The 10,223-nt window shown below is 53.7% G+C and overlaps 1 long non-coding RNA gene across 1 annotated transcript; it reads right to left on the bottom strand.

Moving 5' to 3' along the window:
* Window positions 1-1,876: 1,876 nt before the first annotated feature.
* On the bottom strand, window positions 1,877-3,845 carry LOC107183346. Its single transcript, XR_001514132.1, has 2 exons — window positions 2,643-3,845; window positions 1,877-2,318 (listed from the first exon to the last, which is right to left on the bottom strand). It is a non-coding gene; the product is annotated as an uncharacterized LOC107183346 (long non-coding RNA).
* Window positions 3,846-10,223: the final 6,378 nt, after the last annotated feature.

A 10,223-nucleotide genomic window follows, 5' to 3' on the forward strand; every position in this document is an offset into this window, starting at 1 on the left:
GGATGGGAATGAGGTGCCCCGCAGCCAAAGCTCCTTGCTGTCTGGTGTGTTACTCTGCCCAGGCCTCCCCCCTCCCACCTCCACGCTCTCTTTTATTCTCTCTTTTCACAGGGCTCTTTCTCATTCTCTGAACTCTCACTTTCATAGACCCTTCTCTGAGGAGTGAAAAGCCATCCTCTCTTTCTGAGGGTCTTCTTGTGGTTCTCCTGGTTCGATGGCTGTTCCTTCTGCCCCCAACGCCACGCCTGCCACGGTTGGGTCCCGTTTTCTGTGTGGTTTGTTAGGCTCTGCGTGGCTTTGGCTGGTGTTCGTCTGTAAGAGCTGGAAAGCTGTTTGGAAGCTCATTAGTGAGGCTTGTGTGGAAAAGTGGTGAAGGGGTTTTGCTCTCAGGCTGCTCAGCTTCCTTAGAAGGGAGTCCTCCAGGCTCCTGCCTGGGGCGGTTCCCCGGCACCCAGTGTGGATCTCTGTGTTCAAGATGGAGCCTTTCACTTAAGACCCCTGTAAATAAGGTCTTTTCTCCTATCCTGAGCCATGATAGTGTCTCTCCAGTTCACCTTCCCCCAAGAAAAGCATCCAGGCTTTTGCTGTGATAATGGAGGCTTTCACTGGATGAGGCAGGCAGTGGTGGTGGTGGAGATAATGGTAGTGGATGGTGATGATGGTGGTGATGGTAGTAGTGATGGTGGTGACGATGATGATGATGATGATAATGATAATGATAGTGGTGATGATAGTGGTGGTAATGATGATGATGGTGAGGGTGATGGTGATAGTGGTGGTGGTGGTAGTGGTGATGATGGTTAGGATAGGTAGTGGTGATGGTGGTGATGGTGAGGGTGATGATGGTGGTGATGATGATGATGATGATGATGATAGTGGTGGTAATGATGATGATGGTGAGGGTGACGGTGATAGCAGTGGTGGTGGTAGTGGTGATGATGGTGATGATAGTGGCGGTGGTGGTGGTGATGGTGGTGATGGTGATGATGATGATGGTGGTGGAGGTGATAGTGGTAGTAATGATGATGATGGTGAGGGTGATGATGGTGGTGGTGGTGATGATGGTGGTGATGATGGTGATGGTGATAATGGTGATGATAGTAATGATATGGTAGTGATGGTGATGGTGGTGATAGTGGTGGTGGTGATGACAATGATGGTGATGGTGATGGTGATGATGGTGGTGGTATTTGCCATCTTCTGCTTCTTTAACCATCCTTCTATTTCAGCTCTCTTCCTCACCCACCTCCCAGATGCCTGGTGTCTCCATTTCCCACGATGCTCTGGTATTGTCCAGCGTCTCTCTCTTTGGCTTAGGTTAAACTTTCTCTAGTTGACAAAATTGGTTACTATTCACCCATCCACTTTCCTTTTTCATAAAATTGACATATCTAAGCTCTTTTTATCGTTGTCTTTGCAAACTTACACCTTTTTTTTATTCCTTTGTCATTTAGCGGTGTTTAAGGAAGAAACATAAAAATGACTGAAATAGGTCTCCATTTTAAAATGGAAGTTTCATGCTGCCCCTTCAAAACTCTAGAATTTGCTTCTTCTCATCTTCTTTTCTTCTTTTTCCCTATTTATTTTATTTTGTTTTGAGGAATAGGTTCCATTTGCAGCATAATGAACACTCCGAAATGTGCCAGGAGCCGAGCCTGTCTCTGTCTCACATAAGCTCAGACTCCAGGGGTCTGGATTTCTCAGGGAATAAATGAAGCCTGAGCCACTTCATTTATTTTTCAGGTTTTTTGGAGTATATGTTTTTAAAAATGAAGACATGCTGAAACAAAATTTAGGAAAATTGAAATATATTTTAAACATGTGCATTTACCAAATTCAAGCTGTCAGCACTGAAAAAAATTACAAAGCGATATAATTATGCTATTCACACGATAATTACAGGATTTATTAAAACATTAACTCATAACACACAGGCGGAGTGGTACAGTGATGAGACGCAAGCTTAAAACAGTGTGGTGAATATCTTCTTCGACTTCTAGCAACTCCACTCGGTTAGAGATAACATCGGCTTTGTAATCTTAGGGCTTCCGTGGATACGGTGGCCACAGCATATTCTCCCGTCGTCCATGTGTCCCGGCACCGCCCCCCTATGATGAGATGCACCCTGAAACATCATCTGTTCAGCTTCCAGCAAAGAAAGGGAGAGCAGTGTGGAGTGGTGAGCACACTGGCACCCAGGTGGGCTGGGCTTGCTCAGTCGCACGCCTCATTGCAACACACTCTCTCTGGTCCTGGCACGAGTCGCAGGCCCAGGTCTTGCACATGACATCTCTCTGGAACGGAATGTCCCCTGGGCCCTGGCAGGTAAACAGGAAGGACGTTAACGGGCCGACATGGTTTGCTCCCCTTTAAGATATTCAGGCTACCTGGGCTCAACCCCAGGCAGGCGTGGAATCTTCGCGGGATCCTCCCTATTCAGCCCACCTACCCTAACATGGAAATAAATGGTACACAAAACAGAAAAAATCACCCACCACCCCACGCGTCATCAGCCACGTCAACCATCGTTTTAGCCTTCCTTGATTTCTTCCTACTTATCTATATCGCCATAGGTAGGTACACACACGCACGCATCTTGAAATCAACAGACACTGGATTCAAATCCCATCTCCCGTCTTTACCAGATGCAGGGTCTTGGGTAGGTGACCCCTTCTCTGAGCTCCAGTTTCTCATCTGTACAAAGAGGATGGTAATAGTGTTAACTGTGTAAGATTATTTCAGAAAAAGAAGTGGAACAATGCGTGGGAAATGCCGATCACAGCGCCTGCCACGTAGTAGGTGCTCAATAAACAGGAGCCGAGATGATTGTCGCTGATTCTTTCGTTCAGTGAGCACTCAGTAAGCCGTGCTGAGCCAGATCCAGTAGAGAGCCTGTCTGCCCGAAGTGGCACCCAGGGCCAGCGGAGGGCAGGGGGCATGAGCGGCTGTGCACCAACATGGCGTGTGTTCTGGCAGCGACGAGGCCTGAACTGGCCCGGCCGGGAAAACAGGCAGGAAAGAGCAGAACTTGGTTGAGGCAGGCTGCGCGGGGTCTGGGGAGGTTTCAGGGGGGCAGTCTGGTGTTCTGCCTCATACACCGAGCATCGAATTGCAAGCACTTTGGATGTGGCCGCATAAGCTCCCCACCCTTTGCGCGGCTGCATCCCCATACGGTGCTTCGAGGCGCTGTGCGTTTGCCTCCACCCCCCTGGCATTTGGGTTTGCGGTTACTGGTTGGCGCTAGTCGGACTATTAATGCGCATGCACGTGACAGCCTCCCTTTCAGGAATGATTTCTGTGTGACAAGTCCCAGGTGAAAGGGTAGGGGCCTTTCTTGAATAGCTCTCGCAGCTGCCAAGTGTGGTCAAATGGTTGACATCCTGGTTAGCATCCTACTTCTGTGTTTGTCAGAACGGGTGCAGCTGGCGTCCCCATGCTGTGTTAGTTCCCGTGTGTCTGAGGCATTGTTTGGTGGAGGAGCCTGGATAAAAACGAACACCGAGGACGGGCATAAGGGAAGGAATGCAGGAAAGGCCACAGGGGCGGGGGTGGGAGGTGGACGTGTGCCGAGCCTCCGGACTGGACGTGCTGGGGAGAAGGTGGCTTGCGTGCTGATGACACAGGGTCTTTCTTAATCGCATTGTTTGCTTTTCGCCTCTCTTCCGTGGCTGCCCGAGTGAATAATTAACATCGGAATAATCACCACGGATGGCACGCACCGGGGAAAATGGTCAGCTCCAGCCCTGACCGCCTTTTCGGGAGGGCGGTGACTAGTAAACAGGGACCCTTTGTTCTGCTGAGCCCTTCAAAGGGTTGGGAAAGCAACACAGGACACTATCTGGGCTCCTCCGTTAGCGATGGCGGCTGTTGGGGGTGGTTGTCAGGCTGTTGCCTGTCTACCGTGACCTGAGGGCAGGGCAGGGTGAAGCCCACCCCAGGACAGCGGTGGATTAGGCTTCCAGGAGGCCCTGAGCTGGAGGGCGTGGAAGTGGAGGGGCGGGGGGATGGTGAGGGAAGGCACTCTTTCTTGCCCTGATGGCTTTTTGAACAACATGGTGGTGGGACGGAAGCCAGACAGACATGCGTCTGGTTCCTTCAGGTCAGAGAGGGTCCCGAAAGGAGGGCAAGGTGGAAGCGTGGCTGGATATACCTGTGCCCTCATACTTGTGCCCACAAATCTGTCCCCCGCAGGGACAGGGATACAGGCTGTGCACAGAACAAGGGCATCCAACTCCAACTTCCAGGGCAAATGGGGCTGAAATCCCCAGATAAGATGCCTTTCCTAATATGCCCTTGTGGGGTTTGGCGTGGTGATGGCAATGTGGACGTGGCCCCCCTGCCTTCAGCCCCCATCACTCAACTCTTTGCCCCAGGGCACCACACAGGCACGACCATCGCCTACCTGCCCCGCATCTTCGAGGCGTCTGGGGGGCTCACTCTGAAGCCGCACCGTCCGGTTCGGTAGAATCACGTGCCTAGTACCAGCCGAGACCTGCACGATAGTGTACGTTCCATGCCAGATTGCAGAAATGAGCGCAAATTCGTAGCATGTTTTATATTGATTACAGCTTAAATGTGAATATTTTGAATATATTAAAGAGGTTACTAAAAGTATTTCTACTACTTTCTTTTGCCTTTTTAGTTTTTAATATATTTTTATTGATTTCAGAGAGGAAGGGAAGAGGGAGAGAGAGAGATACATCAGTGATGAAAGAGAACCATTGACCGGCTGCCCCCTGCACGCCCCCAACCTGGGGATCAAGCTCGCAACCCAGGCATGTGCCCTGACTGGGAATCAAGCCATGACCTCCTGGTTCATAGGTTGACGTGTAATCACTGAGTCACAACGGCCGGGCTCTTTTTAAATGTGGCTATGGGGGAAATTCCGATTACATATGTGGCTTCTGTTATATGCATCACCAGTGCTGCCCTAGAAACAAAGCCAACGTTCTGCAGAAACTAGAGGTGGTTTGGTCTGTCTGCAAGGGTGGTGTGTGTGTGTGTGTGTGTGTGTGTGTGTGTGTGTGTTTGTGTGTGTGTGTGTGTTTGTGTCTATGTGTCTGTGGTGGTGTAGGTTTATGAACTTTTATCACAGTGTGTGGCTGAGCATGGAGGGGAGGCAGAGCAGACCCAATTGTAAGACAGTACATTGACTTGATTCCATCGGAGACAGAGGGATTCAGCAGCTCTGAGAGGCAGAGTGGCCGGGTCGGGATGTTTAGAATGGCACCCAGAGGCCCAGTGGAGGAGGGCCTGGCAGGTCTCACAGAAAACAGAAGAGAAGAAGACATCCGACGCTCCTGTAGCCCAAGTTCACACCCAGTGTACTCAGGTTCGGGCTAGCCTAGCGGTTGAGAGTGTGGGTTTTGGGTTGAGCCAGACTGTTTGGTTTGAGTCCTAGCCCTCCCACTGCGTGACCTGGAACAACTTACTTGATTTTGCTGGGCCTCAGTTTGTTCATCTGTCTAATGGGGTCTAGGTCATGTGTAACCTAGATTATGTATTGGGTTATTCAGATGCGTGTGTGTTTATCGGTGCAAAATGCTTTAAACAGTGTCAGGTTGGCTCTGCTTGGTCGCAGGCTCCTCTCTCATTTTGCCAGGAGGATGTGGCCGTGTGACTGGCCTGGCCTGGGCCTGTGCCCAGCCCAGGTGGACCGGCATCTGGGTTTGTTACCCTAAGAAAGGAAGAGACGGCAAAGTGTACCAGCAGCCGCCCTGGCTGCTCCACCCTCCTGGCTCCGAGACCTTGGCCAGGTGACTCAGTGGATCAGAGGCCCCGCCCCCACTCTGCACTGTAAAACCTTCCTAGAGCGATGGTGAGGATGACCGTCCCCGCCCCACCGAAGGGGACCAGCAGATAATTAGAGGCGACACTGCCGTCATCGGGAGGGAAGACCTGGCTTTGGGGTGGGGCCAGACCATGATCTGAATCTGGGAGCTGTCTGCTGTGGGGTCAGGTCAGACCTCAGGCTCTCACATCAGCGCCAGCAGGAAGGGCAGCGGGGCTTCAGCTCAGACCTGCTGGGTGGGCCCGGCCTGGGTCTGTGTAATAAACACTCAGCCTGCAGGATACTTCCTGCCCTCACCCAGCAGTCTTGGTCCAACCTGTTCTTTTGTAGCTGGGGTTTTGTAAGAGTCCAAATTCCAGGCCGGGGCAGGACAAACAAGATCACATGCTAATGAATGGAGAGTCGGCCTGGAATGCAACTTACAGCAGATTGCAGCCGCGGAGTTCAGCACTCCCCGGACAGGTGACAGGGCGGCTGTTCAAGCAGAAAGGGGAGGGTCCCGGCTCGGCAGGGGGTGCTCGGCGTGTTTCTCAGCCCTTCTGTAAGGGGCAGAGACACCTGCTAGCCATGGGGAATTCGCTGCCTCCATCTGCTTTACACAGAAATAAAAGCCGGGGGTCAGACCGCCCGTTTGCCTGCGGCTGGGTGGCTTACAAGAGCCTCACCTGCCGCCACTCCAGTTTCGCAGGCCGGCAAACTGGAGCTCAGAGAGGGGAAGTGACCTGGCCAAGGACACACCGAGAGGAGGCAGCAGGACCAGGATTCGAACGTCTTCCACCAAGCACATGGGGCCAAAGTAGGGTTGCTCCTTCCTTTTGGGTGGGGACACGTGATCTGAATACAATCTGGGGTGAGGCTGAGGGAGGATCCTTGTTCCCATGTGGGTGTCATCGTGGTGGGGAGAGGTTTTTCCTGTGACCTCGTTCAGAATTTTAGAATCTGCCTCCTTGACTCACCCTGCCCCCTCTGTTCCGACCTGGCCCCGCCTTTCCTGCCCGCCTCTGGTGCCCACCTCTGGTGCCCACCTCACTTCTAAAGGGAGTTCCAGGCGGATGGGTCAGTAGCAAGAGCTCTGAGCTCAGCTCCCAGCCTGGCTTCGACCCTGCTGCCTGGCTTTGCACCTCCCTGGCTCTCCCTGGACCTCAGTTTCCTTATCTGGAAGGGGTGTGCAGAGCTCAGAGGACTCTTCTAGTCTGGCCCCTGCCTGCAGCTCCATCACAGAAGAGCTGGGGCCCCCGGGGAGGTCCGGCCGCTCCCTGTACCTCTCCTGTCCTTTGGGGGACATCTACACATCTCCCCAGGCCTCTGGTGGATGGTCCCGGCTGCCCTCTCTGGTAACCTAAGGCAGCGTTCCTGAGAACAGGTGGTGGAGATGAAGACAGAAGCTCTGAAATGAGGCACCACTCCCCCTGTCCCTGTGCCCCCCACGCCACCGTCCTCCCTCGAGGCAGCTGGGGCCCGGCCTGGGGAGGACCAGTTGCCATCCCAGAGTGAGCAAAGCTCGGGGTGGGAAGGTTCCATGAGCTCATGCTCCTCATTTCTCTGGCTGGTTCTTGTTTCTGCTGATTAATGTCCAATGAGCACTGGGAAGCCCAGCTTGGGTTTGGTTCTGCCAGTTTTCTGGAGCCAGTTTTCAGCGATTCCTGGCTTGGCCCCACCCGGGGCCTTCCTGCTTCCCAGGCTGGCTGCCCTGTGGGGAGGGCACCCCGGCACTTCCACCCGGCGGCCGTTCCCACGACAACACTGTGCAGCTGGTCGTCATTTCACAAACGGGAAACTGAGGCTTGGGGCGGTGACGTAACCGGCCCAGGTTCCCAGCGGGGGAGAGGAAAGCTACCTTGCAGAGTTTCAAACACGGGTGCCTTTCAGTAAAACCGCGGGTTCCATGTTCTGCTACTGCGCTTCACTCACTGCCTCGGCATCGCAGCACCCGAATCGGGTGGGAACCAGAGATCAACCGCAGGCCTTGTCTTTCCCATTGGACACCCCACTTCTGTGGCATTCGGGCCATTGCCGAGCTAGCCGGGACCTCGCCTGGCCACGCTAGGGCCCCGCAAAGCCATTTGGGTTTTAATAACAGGGTGAGAAAAGAGTGTGACTGTCCAGCCTTTATTGGCCCCGGAATGCATTTTCCAAAGCCGGAATGAGCTGACACAGGCAGTGTCAGCTGGAAAGACAAGGCCTGGGGTGGGTGGCCCAGAAACACTCGCCTGGGTGCCCAGAGCCCCCACGGATGCAAGCGCTGCTTGGCACAGGCCAGCAGAACAATTGTCGTCGGTGGATGCGCCATGAGAAGTGACCCCACACCGCTCGTGGGGGCGTGCTCAGTGCCTATGGTTCCCGTTCTCATTTTCAGTAAGAAAATTACTTGCCTGACATTCCCTTTAAACCTGTGCAGTAATGATTAGCCAGCCCTGAGGAGACGCCGCTTACCCTTAACCTTGCCTGGACGAGAGCTCAGTGACCCGTTAAGTCTGGGGAGTCACTTGACTCTGGCCGGCGAGGGAGGGAACAAAGCAGATATTCGGTAGAAAAGGGTTATGATCACTCACATTTGCTCATCATCTCACCGTCTTCAAAGCTCAGGGTAAACCTTGAGGTCATGAGCAAGGATTCTCACTTAGGACTCAGCAAACCATGGCCCACCAGCCAAACCTGGTCCTCCCTGTGTTTTTACAAATAAAGTTTGATTGGAGTAGCTCTGTGCCCATTCATGTACACATGGCCAGTGCCTGCCCTGGAGAATGGATGGCCTGCAGAGGCTGACAGAGCCTCTAAATGGCCCTTCACAGCAAGTCGGCTGACTCCAGGCTATAGAATTAAATCGGAGCAGCTTTCGGTGAACAGAGGGGAGGTCCGTCTACCCCAGATTACAGAAGGCGCCGCCGAGCCGAATCTTGCAAGGTAGTGGGCATTCACCAGACAGACAAGAGGAGGAAGGCGCTCCAGGCAGAGAAACCAGCACGTGCCATGACCTGGGAGCCGAAATTGTCTGCATTTTGGGGGGGAACACTGAGTGGATTGGTTTTATAGAGGGACAACATTTTGGTTGGGGCCATAGCAGATAGTGCCGCTTGGTCTCAACAGACAATTGCAATCCACTTCCCCATCACCGGCTTTGCCCTGACAGAGACAAACCAGATCCATGCTTTACCCGCCTCCCTTGCAGCTAGAGATGGCCATGTGACACAGTCTCATCCAAAAAAGGTGACATCATCTCCAGAGAGGCCACCCCCTCAAAAGACAGTGTCACAGGTCATCCCAATTTTTCCTCCCCCAGGCTCCTTAAGCCAGGCAGACCCAACTCACACCTCAGCCCCCCTCTCCCAAGAACAGCAGGAAAAACCAGCTGGTATCCAGAACGGTTTAGTCATTAAAAGGGCCAGTTCTGAGAACCAAACAGCCTGCTCTCCCACTTACCAGCTGTGTGACAGGGAGCGAATCCTTTGCCATCTCAGTGTCTGTTTCCTCATCTGTTTAAGGAGGTATTGATTTCATACACTTGTGAGGATGAAGTGAGCAAATGCATAGAAAATGCTGACGTGGATAAGCACTTGATAAATGTCAGTACTATTATATTATTACTAGAGGCCCAGCACACGAAATCGTGCTCAGGTAGGGTCCCTAGGCCTAGCCTGTGATCAGGGCCATCTTCTGCCCGCTCGCCAGTCCCCAGTCCTGCCCTGCCGCCACCCCCCTCACACACCCGCTCCCCCCCGCCCCCCCGCCGGTTCACCATGGTTCCCTGATCACAGCATGGCTCCGGTTCCCCAGAGCCTGTGGGCTGGGGAGAGGGACCAAGAGATTGGCTGTTCTACCTGCTCACCAGTCCCACCCCGCTGCCACTCACCTCGGTTCGCTGTGGTTCCCCGTTCACCATGCTGTGATCGGAGCCTGTGGGCCAGGGGGGTGGGGGGGAGGGGCTGAGAGGTGGTCAATGCACCTCATGGCGACTGGTCCAGCGGTCATTCCGGTCGTTATGCTTATGGTCGCTGGCCTTTTCTTATATAGTATTGCATCAGCTGTTACTATGGATACTATTGCGATTCCAGGAGGCTCTCAGGACCCTGACCCTCACATTGAGCCCACTCCAGCTCATAGTACTTACAGAGCCTGCATCTCGGGTCTTTGCTGCTGTTCTCCTGACTGCTGGAGCCGAGCCTACCAGTACCCCCCACCTCCCCGCACTTTGAATCAGTTTGCTTGTCCCAGGGACTTGGATCCCAGCAGTTCTCTGGCTTAGTCAGCCCCTCAGGCCCCAATGGCCCCTGTTACCCCAGGCAGCACCAGCCCTGACCCCACATTAACCCCTGTCCCCCCAGGCTTGCCCACAGCCTGCCAGGCCTCTCTGCACTGTCATCAGTGGGGGGGAGGGGAGGGCGGGGAGACGAAGGAGGGGGAGTGTGCTCCGGCAGGCAGGCGGGGCCACCCC

The sequence above is a fragment of the Myotis davidii genome, unplaced genomic scaffold (genome assembly GCF_000327345.1).
Source record: "Myotis davidii unplaced genomic scaffold, ASM32734v1 scaffold399, whole genome shotgun sequence".
NCBI classification, from domain to species: Eukaryota; Metazoa; Chordata; class Mammalia; order Chiroptera; family Vespertilionidae; genus Myotis; species Myotis davidii.